Below are 14433 nucleotides of genomic sequence, written 5' to 3' on the forward strand. Positions count from 1 at the left end.
ACTATTTATTTTTTTAAAAGATTTTATTTATTTTTATTTGAGAGAGAATGAATGAGAGTGAGCAGGTGGAGGAGCAGAGGGAGAGGGAGAAGCAGAGTCCTTGCCAAGAAAGGGAGCCCAACCCGGGGCTTGATCGCCAGGGACTCTGGAATCCTGACCCGAGCCAAAGGCAAACATTTGACTGAGCCACCCAGGTGCCCCCAACTATTTGTTTTAAAGTCTTTTTTTGCCTCATTTGGAATAGGCATTCCAGGTCTCTCTTGGTTATTGTTTATGTACCATGTGTCTTTCCCAGTCTCTTAACCTTTTCATGTCTTTGTATATAAAGTGTTTCTCATACAGGTAGCATAGAGTTAAACCAGGTCGTTTTATCCTTTCTGCCAAGCTCTGCCTTTTAAATTGAGTGTTTGTAATTACTGATATCTCACACCTTTTTTTCTCCCTCCGTTACTCCATTATTGCCTTCTTTATTCATGTTATATAGGTTTTGTCTAATGTACCATTTTAATTCCTTTATTGTTTTTTACGATATACTTTTAGCTTTTTTCATAGTTGTTGCCTTTACATTTTAATCTAGGAAAATGTTAAGTTCGGTAGTATATAAAAACTTTACTCTTGAATAACATTGTTCTCTCTTCTCTCCTTTGTGCTGTAACTGTCATACAAAATTCATCATTTTCGTTTATATGCCCATCAATACAGATTTATTATTATTGCTTTGTGTACTTGCCTTTTAAATTAGATAAGAGAAAGAGAATTGTGAACTGAAAAACATTTACCCTGTTTTTTTATAACTGCCTTTTCATTTGCCTTTGCCAGTATCTTTTATTTCTTTGTGTGGATTTCAGTTACTATCTAGTGTTCTCTCATTTTAGCTTGAAGAACTCCCTTTAGTATTGTAAAATAGGTCAGCTAGGCACTGAATCTCTGTTTTTGTTTATCTGGGAATGTCTTAATTTCTCCTTCATTTTCAAGTTTAATTATGCTAGATATCAAATTCTTGGTTGACAGTCTTTTTTCTTTCATTACTTTATATATTTATGCCACTGCCTTCTGACCTCCATAATTTCCACTGAGAATTAAGCTGTTAATCTTATCACAGGTCCTTGAACATAACATGTTGGTTCTCTCTTCCTGCTTTCAAGATTATTTTTCTTTATCTTTCAACAATTTCATTATGATTTGCCTAGGCAAGGATCTCTTTATTTTGTTTGGAATTCCTTGAGCTTCTTCGGTATACAGAGTAATGTTTTCCTTTAAATTTTGGAAGTTTCTGGCCATTATTTCTTCAAATATTTTTTCTGCCTCCGTCTTCTCCTTTTAAGACTCCCATAATGTGTGTTACTATACTTAAGGATGTCCCAGCATCTCTGAAGTTCTGTTCTCTTTCTTCATTTTTTTTTATCCTGTTCCTCAGACTAGATAATCTAAATTGACCTATCTTTGGTGATTATTTCTTCTGCCAGTCCATTTCTGCTCTTGAGCTGGTCTAGTGATTTTTTTCACATCAATTATTGTACTTTTTAACTCAAGAATTTCTATTTTTTAAAGTAATCTATTTTGAGATGCCTGGGTGGCTCAGGTCATGATCCCAGGGTCTGGGGATTGAGTCCCACAGTGGGCTCACCACAGGGAGCCTGCTTTTCCCTCTGCCTATGTTTGTGCCTCTCTCTCTGTCTCTCATGAATAAATAAATAAAATATTTTATAAAATAAAATAGTCTATCTTTATTGATACTATTTGATAAGGCATTTTTCTCATACTTCCCTTTAGATCCTTTGACATTATTTTCTATTGTTCTTGAACATATTTGAAATAGCTAATTAATGTGTTTGTTAAGTTTAGTGTCTGGGCTTCTTCAAGTGAGTTTCTGTTGACTTCTTTTTTCATTATGGTATGGGTCATGTTTCCTTGTATCTTTGCATGTCTTGTGACTTGTTAAAAACAGGACTTTTAGAGCACTTGGGTGAGTCTCCCCATTCATGCTCTCTCACTCTCAAAATGAGAATAAGTAAAATCTTAAACACACACACACACACACACACAGTACATTTAAAAGAATATGGCAACTCTGGAAATCAGATTCTTCCCTTCACCAAGGTTTGTTGTTGTTTCGAGTTTTAACACTTGATTTTTTCTTACAGTTTCTGTGTCTTTACTGGAATGCCCCATTTGTTCATGCAAGTTGTCTACCTTTTCTAGTAGGTTCTTTCACATGTATCTTAGTTATTTTAATGTCTCTATATTGATAGTACCATTATCTCCGTCATCTTGGAGTCTGTTTTTTTTTATTGCTTTGTTTCTTGACTATAAGTTATTTTTACCTTGATCTTTGTGTATTTTATAATTTTTTATTGAATGCTGGACATCTTGTAAAAATAGGAAAGACTGAGATAAATAATATGTATACCTAAAAATGAGCATGGTTCTTCTCAGGCAGCTAGTGTAGGGGATGAGTCTGTCATTCTAGCCAGGAATTGAGCTGGGTTTGTGTTTTGCCTTGCTGTGGTTCCTGGAAGGGTTTTCTCAGTGTGCTTGTAAGCTTTCAGTTGTCTCTATCTGCCTGAGTCATAGAGGATTTCTCTCTCCATGCTTTTGCCCCTCTCCTAGAGGAAGACTTCTATTGACTTTTTACTCAGTTCTTGCTAGGCTGTTGTAGGAAAGTGCAAGGTGAAGGGGGAACAGGACGGTTCCTTCTGTTTGGAGTAGAAATTTGGTTATGCTCTACAAGTATCTAAGGTAGATAGTATCTTCCTTTAGTATCTAGAATTTGAAATTAATGGCCATGTACTATTAAAATGAAATAGAAAAATTAGATTATCATTGATTCACTATGTCACTAAAGCAATAGTTGCAGAAACTAGTTGGTCCTAAAAGTCAAGGTAAACATTATGAAGAAAAGTGTTGAGAGAGTTCAGTTCTACGTCAAGTAAGACAGAATCATTATTGCAGGAAATAAAATTCTTATGGATATAATAAATAATAAGATTCCACTGTTGGCGAATTATACCTTGTAGATAGTTGTCATCCTTATATTGTGTTTGTTTTTCTTGTCAATCCTTCTGTATTCTCAGCACTAAAGAGGAAGGTAAGTCTCGTTATCTTCTGTTCTGGTTTTTTGGTACTTTAAGGAGACATTATAGTGTAGAGATTTTCAGTAAGTTTTTTTTCTTTCTGATATTTGACTTACTATCAAAGCTATTAATGAGAAAATAAAATATACTGAATTTAAAGTATCGCCTATCTTACTGGATTTATTTTTGAACTTATCCTGATATGCTTAGTTTGAATAATAGGATTTATATTACTAGTAATTTTTCATTTTTTTTGTTTTGGTTTGTCATAGTACAATTAAACTTTAATAGCTTGAATTTGCATTTGTAATTAAAGATTGATCATGCTTAAATAAAGTTTTCCATCAGTCTCTTCAAATAACATACTTCACTTTTAAGGGTTTCAGTTTCCTCGGTGTTCTTAACTTTGATTCTAAAATGTTGGTTGCTAATAGCTTTGTAACTGTGTTATCACCATATGTGTTGAAAAGCTGAGTAAAGATGGATGCTTAAATTTCTTTGGGTCTATTAAGGACTTCATTGCTTTTCTAGATATGGGAATCCAAATCCCTTTAGAGTTTAATGCTCTCTGCGGAACTCAAAATGAAGATTAAAATTGACAGAGGATTCTTCTCCATATAATAATGCTGCAGAGTACTGACCTTTATGCGTCAGAACTTTAAAACGTGGACAAGGGCATTTGATGGTCTTTAGTTACACTCTGAACTGACCGTATATGTTTGCATAGTTCACAGTGACATTGCTTATTGGAGTGTTTCTGTTCTAAAAAACAAAAATCCGTAAATTCTTTTTTTCTCCTACTGTCAGAATGTCATTCAGCAGACTTAGTGACCTTAGTAACAAGGTTAGTGGTCAGAACCAGAGGCACAAGCTTGATGAGGCCTGGACCCTAGCCACAGGGAAGCGTGTGACCTGTATATGGACACCTAAACTGCAAGATTGGCTAGCAGAAAACAATTTCTGGCCATAAAAAGAAACAAGTGATATATTTTATGAGGGTTTTGTCTCTAAACTATGCCTCATAATTGGCCATGGATCTTTGTGCGATTTATCTGTGATTATATTAACTCCTCTTCAATATGTAAAGGATTTTACATCCTTGTCTTCTCTGGTTTCCAATCTCAGGAAAACAAACAAAAATAGAAAATAGCACTGAAGTGGAAGTAATCACCATCCAGTCCATGATTTGGATCTTCTCCAAGAGTTTGATTATAATTACTAATTAAACACATTCTAACTAATTTAGGAAAATATTAAATATAATTTCAAAAAGCAAACATGAAATTATCAGATGATCCATTTGTATATAAACAGATACAGATGTTTCTATATAATCCATAGAATTATCAATTCCACCTCTAGCTGGAGTATCCAAAGAATTGAAAGCAGGGACTCAAATATTTGTACATTTATGTTCATAGTGGCATTATTCACAGTAGCCAAAAGGTTGGAAACAACTCAGAAATATCCACTGATGGATGAATGGATAAACAAAATGTGGCTTAACACAATGGAATGTTATTCAGCCTTAGAAATGATATTCTAACGCAGGCTCCAACATGGGTGCAGGCTACCACATGGGTGAGCCTTGAAGACATTATTCTTACTGAAATAAGGCAGAAAGGACAGATTCGTACGATTTTGTGTATGTGAGGTATCTAGGATGGTCCAATTCATTGACACAAAAAGTAGAATGATGGTGTTGGGGAACGGCGAGTTCTTGTGTAATGAGTTCAGAGTTTTGGTTTGGGAAGATGCAAAGAGTTCTGAGAGCGGTAGTAGTGATGGTTGCACAGTGTGAACATACTTCATGCTCTTAAAAACGGTTAAAATGGTAAATTTATAATATGTCCACGATTAAAGAAAAAAGCATATTCTAAATTCTGTTTGCTAATATTTTATTTAAGCCTTTTGCAAAAGATCTCGAGAGATACACAAAAGCAAAGAAGTTTGAGGTGGTAACGTGCAGTTGAGGTTTAAGAGGAGCTTGTCCCGTGCCGTGGGGCAGGTGGTGCGGGTGGAAGGCGTGTGGGTGCGACCTGCGGGGGAGGCCCCGTCTGGGGCGTGTTTCTGTCTGCGTGAGCCCCGAGTCCACGTGGCAGGGGACAGACTAGATGAGCTCTGGGACCAGGCCGACGTGATGGCCCTGGACTGTAATTTTCTGAAGCACAAAGCCCGCCGCTGTCCTGTGGAGGCAGAACTGCGTGCGGGGTCCTGGGTCGCCGTGTGAGCAGTCGGGTGCCGCCGGCCCCTCGGCAGCTCCGGCCGGTACTCGGGGTAAGAGCCGGGGCCGTGAAAGCCAAGTGGCGAAGCCAGGCTCTTCGCCTAATTCTGGGCCAGGTGTTTGTTCTGATGGCCACAGTGGCACGGCGCGTCCCCACCCGGCCCGGCAGCCCCGTGGTGGGCAGAGCCCGCAGGGGACGCGCTCCAGCCCGAAGGCCGCAGGGAGGGCGCGTTCGCCCGGGGCCCCTTCCTCGCGTCCTCCCCGCGGGACGGGCAGGCCCGGTGGTGACTGCGTCCACAGGCCTGGACTCGGCGAGCTTCTCGCCCCGTCCGCGGGAGGCCATCCCTTCCACCCCTTCCACCCACCTTCCCTCCACCCGAGCCAGAAGTAACGTGGCCGCTCCAGCTGGAGCCCTTACAACTGAGCAAGCAGTTGACTGGACGTGTGTTGGGACTTATTCCAGCCCCTGAGGTCTTTTTCCCCCCCCCAACTGGCTAAGAATACATTTCTGGCCCCTGGAAGGTCTGTCACGGTCCTCTTTTCCTAGGCTGGATGTTTAGGTGTTAGAGGCAGGTGGGTGAGCTGACCCCCTGTCTTCCTCCTCTGTTGCCTCCAGCATTCAATCCATTTTCTTTTTAACTTATGTTTAACTTGGTATAACCCTTAAAAGGCTGATTTCAACCAATTCTTTTCCAACTTTTATTTCTTTATTCATGAGAGACACACAGAGAGAGAGGCAGAGACACAGGCAGAGGGAGAAGCAGGCTCCATGCAGGGAGCCCAACGCTGGACTCGATCCCGGGTCTCCAGCCAGGATCAGGCCCTGGGCTGAAGGCAGGCGCCAAACCGCTAAGCCACCCAGGGATCCCCTAACTAAAGTTTACTTAAAGTTCCACAGCCTTGTGGTGCCTGGGTGGCTCAGTTAAACATCTGCCTGATTCAGCTCAGGTCGTGATCCTGGAGTCCTGGGATCAAGCCCTGCATCAGACTCCCTCAACAGGAGTCTGCTTCTCCCTCGTCCCACCCTCTCAAATAAATACAATCTTTAAAAAATAATAATAAAATCACTTAGTCTCGATTGCTACTTTTTATCTCAATATTTTTCTCTTTAAGTCTTCTCATTGCTTTTTCATACCTAATATTTTTAGATTGGTTCTTTCTGAAAGTTAATAATTACACAGGGTGATTTTAATTGAAGAAACCACAGCTTATGTTCTATTTTCTGTTGATTTTCAAAATGCTTCCTAATTCTGTGTACTCTGGGTTTTTTTTAACTAACTCATTTCACAGTTTTCCATTTGTCTGTTTTGAGTATATTCCTAGCATTCATGAGTTATTTAGTAGTTTCAAGGAAATAATTTGTATGCTTCATGGACTAAAATGGCTTTTATGCAGGCTCCATTCTTAAGTATTCTTTTGCTCTTTAGAGAATGAGTTGTTTGGAGTATGTTTCTCTGAGTGCTAATACTGTGCCAGTAGCCACTCGGTACAGTTTAGGAACCCACTCAGCCAGCTAGCGTGGTTGCAGCTCACATTAAACATCTTGGATGCATATGGTTGTGCCTGGACCCTGGAGCAAAGTGCCTGATTAATTCTTAAGAGATAATGTCAGAGATGCAAAAGAGACCGAACTTATGGAAAACCTTAATTATTCATCTGATCAGTTTTGGTTTAAGTTTGAATTTTTTGGTTATAAGGAACACTTGAGTAAAAAAGGTTCGAAGAAAGTTATTGTGGCAATAAGAGTTGTCGTGGCTACTGTGCAGTAGCACAGTAGAAACCAGAGGAGCAGTGAGGTTAATGGAGTGGTCACAGTATAGAATAGTCACTATGAAAATCAGGCAAATCAAGAGAAGAGTGCAGAGGCAGCTAAGAAGGGGTTAACAAACTGGATGGAGTGTGCAGGGTCCTAAATCATCTGTCCCCTCTTCCCATTTCCAAGGGAGGGAAGACGTGACACCCAGAGGCCTCTGACCCCGCAGGTCTCTAGCCATAGTCAGGACAGTGACCCAGTGTTTGCCGCGCAGAGTGACAGCAGGCCAGGGAAGGGGAGACCTTGATGATGCTGTTGAGAAAGCAGAAGACATGCAGATCAGAGTGGTGGCATTTGGGTCTCAGATTTATTCATTTATCAGATACTGAGGTCCAGGCACAGAGGTGTCCTCAGGGGAGTCGGCTCCTTACAGCCCAGTGCAACAAGTGCCGGAGGGTTCAAGTGACACCAACACCAGGTTGGTGCGTCAGGAAGACCCCTGGGAAGGCCGTGTCCAGAAACACTACTCAGCCTTTCTCTCTGGATGAGTGTTGCATGCACAGCTGCTTGGCAGTCTAAGCAGCCTTCTCAAACTCCTCCAGCAGAGGAGTCCACAGTAAGACACACTTTAATCTGCTGGCCCCGGGTCCTGCTGGCCACCATCTCTGGTTTCTCCTAGTCTTCTCTAAATAAAGGAATACTGATTGGTATCCCCGAAAGAGATTTTGGTCCCAGAGCTTGCAAAGCACTGTTGTGTAAGCAGGGAAAGGTGACACAGCACTCACCTGCCTGTCCACCCCCAAAGAACCCCAGAGCTGATGATGAGTCTAGGTGCAGGGTAGCCACTGAAATGATTAGAAGAAAAGGACCTTCGAATCTAGACCCAGAGTGGATAACAATTGCTGCAACAGCTGGAATAGGAAGGCACCTGCCTCAGGCTTTAAGATCATAGACTGACTCTGGCAGGTTCACCTGGCCTGCGCAGAGCATTGCTGTGGTTTCCAGCACATTTATGGAAAGTGTGCGCTAGTCACTGAGGATAGTCTGGCCTTCCCTCTCATTTGCTGTGCCACTGTACCATCTTGGGGTCCAGAGGCTGGAGCCACAGGACCTAATGACTAGAATACGTGGTCCGGGCCAGGGAGGCAGAGATGTCCAATGCATCCACAGCATAGCCAAGCATTGGGAATGGACAGGACAGGGGAGATGTATTTATACAGCAGAAACTGGACAGATTTATTCTTTTTTTTTTTTAAGATTTTATTTACTTATTTGAGAGAGCATGAGGGGAGTGGGGAGCAGAGGGAGAGGGTAAAGCAGATTCCATGCTGAGTACAGAGCCCAATCTCAGGCTGATCCCATCACCCCATGATCGTAGAGTTGGACACTTAACTGACTGAGCCACCCAGGTGCCCGCAGACTTAGTCTTAATGATAGCAATTCTTATATTTCAATTTGATTACATGTCTTAAGTAATTTACATTTCTGAATTAGGGTTTGTCCTAATACAGTGTACAAAAATAAAGCACCCCCAAGCACAGCACTCAGGGGCCTCAGTGGTGATATAAAAGTGAGCTTGCACTGGATGTCTGAATCCCAAATCCTGAGCTGTAGGTGGTCATCAGGCACATCTTACCAGCTGTGGGGGGACATGCCCTTTGGGCTAATCCTGAGGGACCTACCAGGGAAAGTCTAGGTGGGCTGGGAGTCACAGGCCAACAAGTGTTGACAGATTCTAAAGACCATTTGCACTCTCCTAACCCTCCTGCAGGGTGACAGATGGGGCCTCCGTGTTTCCCTTGACTGTCGTGGCCAGTGATGTGGTCTGAAGGGAAGAGGAGAAGCTCCTCTGCACATCAAGGGTGGCGGTGATTGCATTTGAGGTACCATTGCCCTTAAACACAGGTCTCTTGGGGAGGATTGTGGTGGTAGGTGTTGCCCTTTGAAACAAAAAGGGATATAATTAGCTTGAAAGTGATCATGAAGCTCTAAAGTCAGATTTGTGGGTAGAAAGAGAGATTTGGGGGCAACCTGCTGTGGAGAACAAAGGACTGATCCACAGAGAAAGCAAAGCCCACTTAAGGACTTTGGAACACACACACACAGAGCACTCTGCTCTCTCCAGTTGTTGGGAGAATCTTCCTTCGGCTCCAGAAGCCTAGGGGCCCTTTGCCATGGAAGCCCACTCCGTTAGGGTGGGGACTGCAGCATCCAGGCACTGTGCGGTGGCATTTGGGTGGAGCCCCTGCTTGACATAGGGAGTTTCTCCAGGAAGGATTGGGCTGATGAATACCAAAGAGCTCTCTGAATCTGGAGTTTGATTGTACGCATTTCCATCCTAATTCCCCATTGAGCAGTTGCTTGTTGGTTTATGTACGGCCTCTTGAAGCAAATCATTAGTTAGATGGTTTTATTTTTAAGGCCAGGTCTAAAACGTGGCTGTGAATAAATTCTTTCTTGACTCCGGCAAAAAGAATGACTTTGATACTGAGCAGTGGAAAGAAAACTTACAGCCAGTTCTGCTATAATGCGACGTATGCACTCCTGAAAATTACTGCACTATGCAAAATCATGCACTAAAAACCATGAGCTTAGGTGGGAAACGGATAGGAGCCCGGCACTCAAAAACCATGTCATTGGCATATTTAAAAATAAGAAAGGTCCCTAATAAGAAGGGTACTACAGTTTGGCATATTAAATGTTTAAGAAAAACAAATACTACAATAAATGTGGTTCTTTATCATGAAAGAGGCATGCAGTTTGCTGGTGGAAGTGGGCGTGCGAAGGGTTATAGCTTGTGAGGCTGTGGAAGGAGCATCTGAAACCCGGGGTGGCTGGTGGCAGTGTGTGTTTTGTGTCTTTCTGCCCAACTAGAGTCACCTGAGTTGTGGTTGTGTGTTCACCAACTCTCTCCAGACAAAATTAGGCATAAAGAGAACATGAAATTTGCAGCATGCTCAAAATTGTTACTTGTATATCAGTCGTGTTGGAGCAAAAACCCTTTAGCAGCACTGACCATATATTATTGTCTTTTATGAAGACAGCTCAGGATAAGCATATATAGCCTTAGACCCAGGGATCCCTACACACAGGGACCTGTATTTGAAGGAATTGGAGCAGAGAGACTTTTATAATTCTTTATAAAGGGTTCAATCATTTAACATGTTATGGAAAAAAGGGATACTGTGTTTAAAGCCTCCCTTTTACTTCCACATTCATTCAGAAAGTTCTCTGCTAATAAATTCAGTTTGCAGATTATATAATCTCAATAAAGCCATAAGCTCTCTATGGTTAAATAGGATTAGGGTTGGTCGGTGTGGAGGATGTTTTGAAATGTTAAACTTTATAAAGGATGGTTAATAATTCTATCAACACTGTAGTGTTTGCTCTGTAACTTTAGACTAAAGAAAGTAACAGCTGGTTTTGAACTTTTCTTACGGCTCAGACCCATACTGCCTTGACAACATATTAATTTACCAGCTTTTGATTAAACAACCCTACGCTAAAGTACACTTCGAAAAATACCAATAAATCTTTACCTATTTAAAAATAGTACCCCAGAAATTTTTGTCTGGTTTTTGGCTGCTATAGTCTGTTTCCAAGTGGTTTTTACCCTGACATTGGTAGTATAGTGTAGAAGTTTACAAAATACCAAGAATATTTTAAAAATCACCCATAACTCCGTCACTGAGAGAGAGCCATTAATAACATTTTTATGTATTTCCATTTCTAATAAACTCATACATATGCATTGTTGATTACACTGTATATACTACTTTTGAGATCTTTCATTTTCATTTCTGTACTGTATAATTTTGGGAGTAACAAAGTAAAAGAATACAAGCTTGGGAGATCTGCAGACACAGCCCCACTTTCAGACGTCCCCAGTAGTTTTAAATTAGATTTATGTTAAAAGCTTGGCATATGTAACATATCATGTAATAAATGGTAGCCGTTGTGACACACTTAGACCTGGGTGTTAACAGTGTGAACATCCCAGTAATGGCTGCTTCCTATGTGTCAAGATGTATCTCGTTGGTCATTTAACCATTTCCTTACTATTAAGGTTAGGCCTCTTTACAGTTTTTCCATTTTAAAAATAAAGTTATTTGAATACCTTTTTTTTTTTTTTTTTTTTTTTAATTTATGATAGTCACACAGAGAGAGAGAGAGAGGCAGAGACATAGGCAGAGGAAGAAGCAGGCTCCATGCACCGGGAGCCCGACGTGGGATTCGATCCCGGGTCTCCAGGATCGCGCCCTGGGCCAAAGGCAGGCGCCAAACCGCTGCGCCACCCAGGGATCCCCTTGAATACCTTTTATATGTGAAAACATGTCCTCATCTAAAGAAAGAAAGAAAAGAGAAAGAAACAAAAAAATTTCTTTTGTTAGAATTGTAAAAGTGGAATCATAAGGGCAGAGGTTGGTGGATACACCTTACAAAATTGCTAAAAGTGAATCCATTTATGCATGTGTGCTCTTCACCAGCCCTGATTTAATTGTCATTTTTAAAAAGGTTTCCTAATCTGTAGGTAGAAAGGATCGTTTCATTTTTTGTTCGTGAGATCAGTTTTTCATGTTTTGGTGTTTTCATTCCATCAAATGAATTTTCTGTACTCATCTCTCATGTGTGTCTGTGTTTTATTTTGAATAAAGACATAAACAGACGGTTTTAAGAAAATTAATTACTTTGTTTTTCATTACCACTTACTGAATGATCCTTACCGACTTCTTTTTGTCTGTAATGCCATAGATTGTCATCATAGGAACTAGTCCTAGGTTAATTCTAGTCATCTTCTCCTACACTAGCCCCATGTCCTCAAGAGCTATAAATACAGTAATTATCAGGGTGCATTTTGCTCATCATTCTCTTCAAAAAAAATTTTAGCTTGTCTTCCAGCCAAATATTAGCCACTGAGGTTGCAATTGGAAGTCTGTTAGAATTAGAATCAAGAAGACAGACCTCTCTATGATATTTGGTGTTAGTAAAATAGAACTGTGGTGTCACGAGTCTTAAGTAAAGTTGGCATGTGGTTTGGTTTCGTGTCATCGGTGTCAAGTCCTGACATCAGAGTTAAATTACCTTCTCCACAAAATGAATCTGGCAGATTTCCTGCTTTCCTCGGAGCCTCAGAGCCTTTTCTTCCGTGCCCAGCCCTGCAGCACTTTTCAGAGGCAGTTCTTCAACTTACTTCTATCTTCCCTCGGTTCTTCTTTGTTTCCATCGTGCCAGACATCGGTCTTGAGAATGCATATTTTTCCAGAAAGTTGTCAATTCCTCGGAGCTACTGTAAGGTATTTATGGAGTGTCCACAAAGTGGTTTTTACTCATTCTGGTTAGGTTGGTGTGAAAGCAGGGGACACGTTTTTGTGAGGAGGCCAGTGACTGCCTCCTGCCTGTAGTCAGTGGAACGTGATGTGCAGCCTGTGCGGGGCCACTTTCCCCCATGTGTTCACACTTCCGAGGCTCCACATTCTTCTGTGCGCTCTCATTTTGCCTGAAGAGCTTCCTTTAGCACTTTCTGTAGAGCAGGTCCGCTGGCTACCAATTTCCTCAGCTTTTGCCTGGAAAAGTTTTTATCTGTCTTTGTGCAGGACGGATAGGCCACAGGTATGCAGTTCGCGTATTTTGTACCCCCCACACTTTAAAGATGCCGTGCCTTCTCCGCCGTGTGCTCTACTTTCAAAGATAAACATGCACTTGCTGTTATGTTGTTCTATCTGTTGGGTCTTTCTCTCTCCGTCTCTGTGCTTTGAAGATTTTCTGTTTGTCACTAGCTTCTGCAGAGTGATTATGATGTGCCTTACTTTTGTTTCCTTTATGTTTATCCTGATTGGTATTTGTTAAGCTTCCAGGGTCGGTGAGCTTCTGGTTTTCATCAGATACGGAAAACTTTGAGCCATTTATTTCTGCAAATGTGTTTTACACACATGCACACACCACATCTTGGGCTCAAGTTATGCATATGCTGGATATTTGATGTTCTCCCTCAGGGCACTCGGGCTCTAATCTTTGGTTTTTCTTCTTTCTGTGCTTCATTTTGGGTAGAATCTGTTGGTAGGTCTCAAGTTCTCTGATCTTTTCTTGTGTAGTGTCTAATCTGTTAAACATATCCAATAAAATCCATATATTCATGCTGTCTCCTAAATTCTTGAGCACACTGAGGGGCTTTATCACTGAGGTGATTGAGAACAATTTTGGAAATGTCCTTTTCTATTATTCCATCACCTCTCCTTTTTAGATCTTTCTGTTAAATGAGTTCATCTTGATCATAGGTCCGAGTTTTCTACTTTGCATGTCTGTAGTTTGTGGGCTGCTAAATGTTGGGACTCTTACATTTTGGGGCACTGGTTTTATTTTACGCTTTTAAAAGTGTTAGGTTTGTTCTGACATCCACTTGTTACTTGCAAATCAGTTTGACCTTTTCAAGGCTTGTATTTTTAAGCGTGGTCAGTGCAGTTCTAGAGTATCCCTTGTTCTAGAGCCAGAGGTGCCTGTTCCGGGGTCTCGACCCCGTGTCCAGTGTATTCAGTGAAGTCTTTCCACTCTGGCTGGGGACGACTGCCAGCCCCATGTACACTCTGGCAATTACATGGTTTATAGGTCATTTTTTTCCTCAAAAGTTGTTTTCTGCAACCCTTGTGGAATTTCACCTCATACATACTCAGGTTGGTGTTCAAGGAAGACTCAGGAGGGTCCCGAGGCCATTCTGGAACTTTCTGTGTGGCTCCCTCCTTTTCAGCACCCCACCCCACGGATGATAGCCTCCTGGGCTCCTCCTGATTTTAGGACTTCTGCTGGGCAGCATGCAGTGTCCCTTCCCTGCACCCGCCGTGTGGACGTGGCCTCCAGGCAGAAAGCCTGCTATGTTGTTGAGCTTGCTGGGCTTGGTCCCCTTCATGCTCAGAACGTGGTCCTGCCCTGCCCATGGTCCAGCATCTGAAATAGTTGTTTGATGGATTTTTTTTTTTTTTACCTTTCGGTTTTCCACTTACGCGGGCAAGTAAGGAAATGCAGCTGTTTCTCTCAATGTTTAGAAGCAGAAGGCACATTTCATTTTTCGAGAGACATGCTTTTTGAAGCAGTGATTTCTAACAGGTTAATAAATACATGTTTGAGGGTATCCTTTTTGTTCTCGAGCATGTTGGGGAAAAAAAAAAAAAAACATTTATTAGGAGAGGGTCTACAATGGGTTTGTCCTCACTGGTTTTTCTGCCAGTAAATCCTAGGAAGGCACTTAGTAGTCTCTGAATCCAAATCCTTAAGAAACTGTCAGCTTGCTGAGAACGTTTGCTCCGTTTTTTCATCAGAGCTGTTGGTTTAGGGAGTCACAGTAAATTTTCACACAGTTTACATGTGGAGGATATTTTTTCCCGAATCTC

At 41.4% G+C, this 14433-nt stretch overlaps 1 protein-coding gene across 9 annotated transcripts in view; it reads left to right on the top strand.

The window, feature by feature from the left end:
• The window catches only part of CDYL (chromodomain Y like), a 229924-nt gene that overhangs the window by 192748 nt on the left and 22743 nt on the right, over positions 1 to 14433 (top strand). Inside the window, exon 1 of one of the 9 annotated variants that reach the window (XM_049106067.1) lies at positions 8846 to 8934. The exons of the other annotated variants lie outside the window; for them this stretch is intronic. The gene's annotated coding sequence lies outside the window, so the exon portion shown is untranslated. Of the gene's footprint in view, positions 1 to 8845; positions 8935 to 14433 lie in introns of those variants that run through there. 9 annotated transcript variants of the gene reach the window in all.

This window comes from Canis lupus, chromosome 35 (genome assembly GCF_003254725.2).
Source record: "Canis lupus dingo isolate Sandy chromosome 35, ASM325472v2, whole genome shotgun sequence".
Classification (NCBI taxonomy): Eukaryota; Metazoa; Chordata; class Mammalia; order Carnivora; family Canidae; genus Canis; species Canis lupus.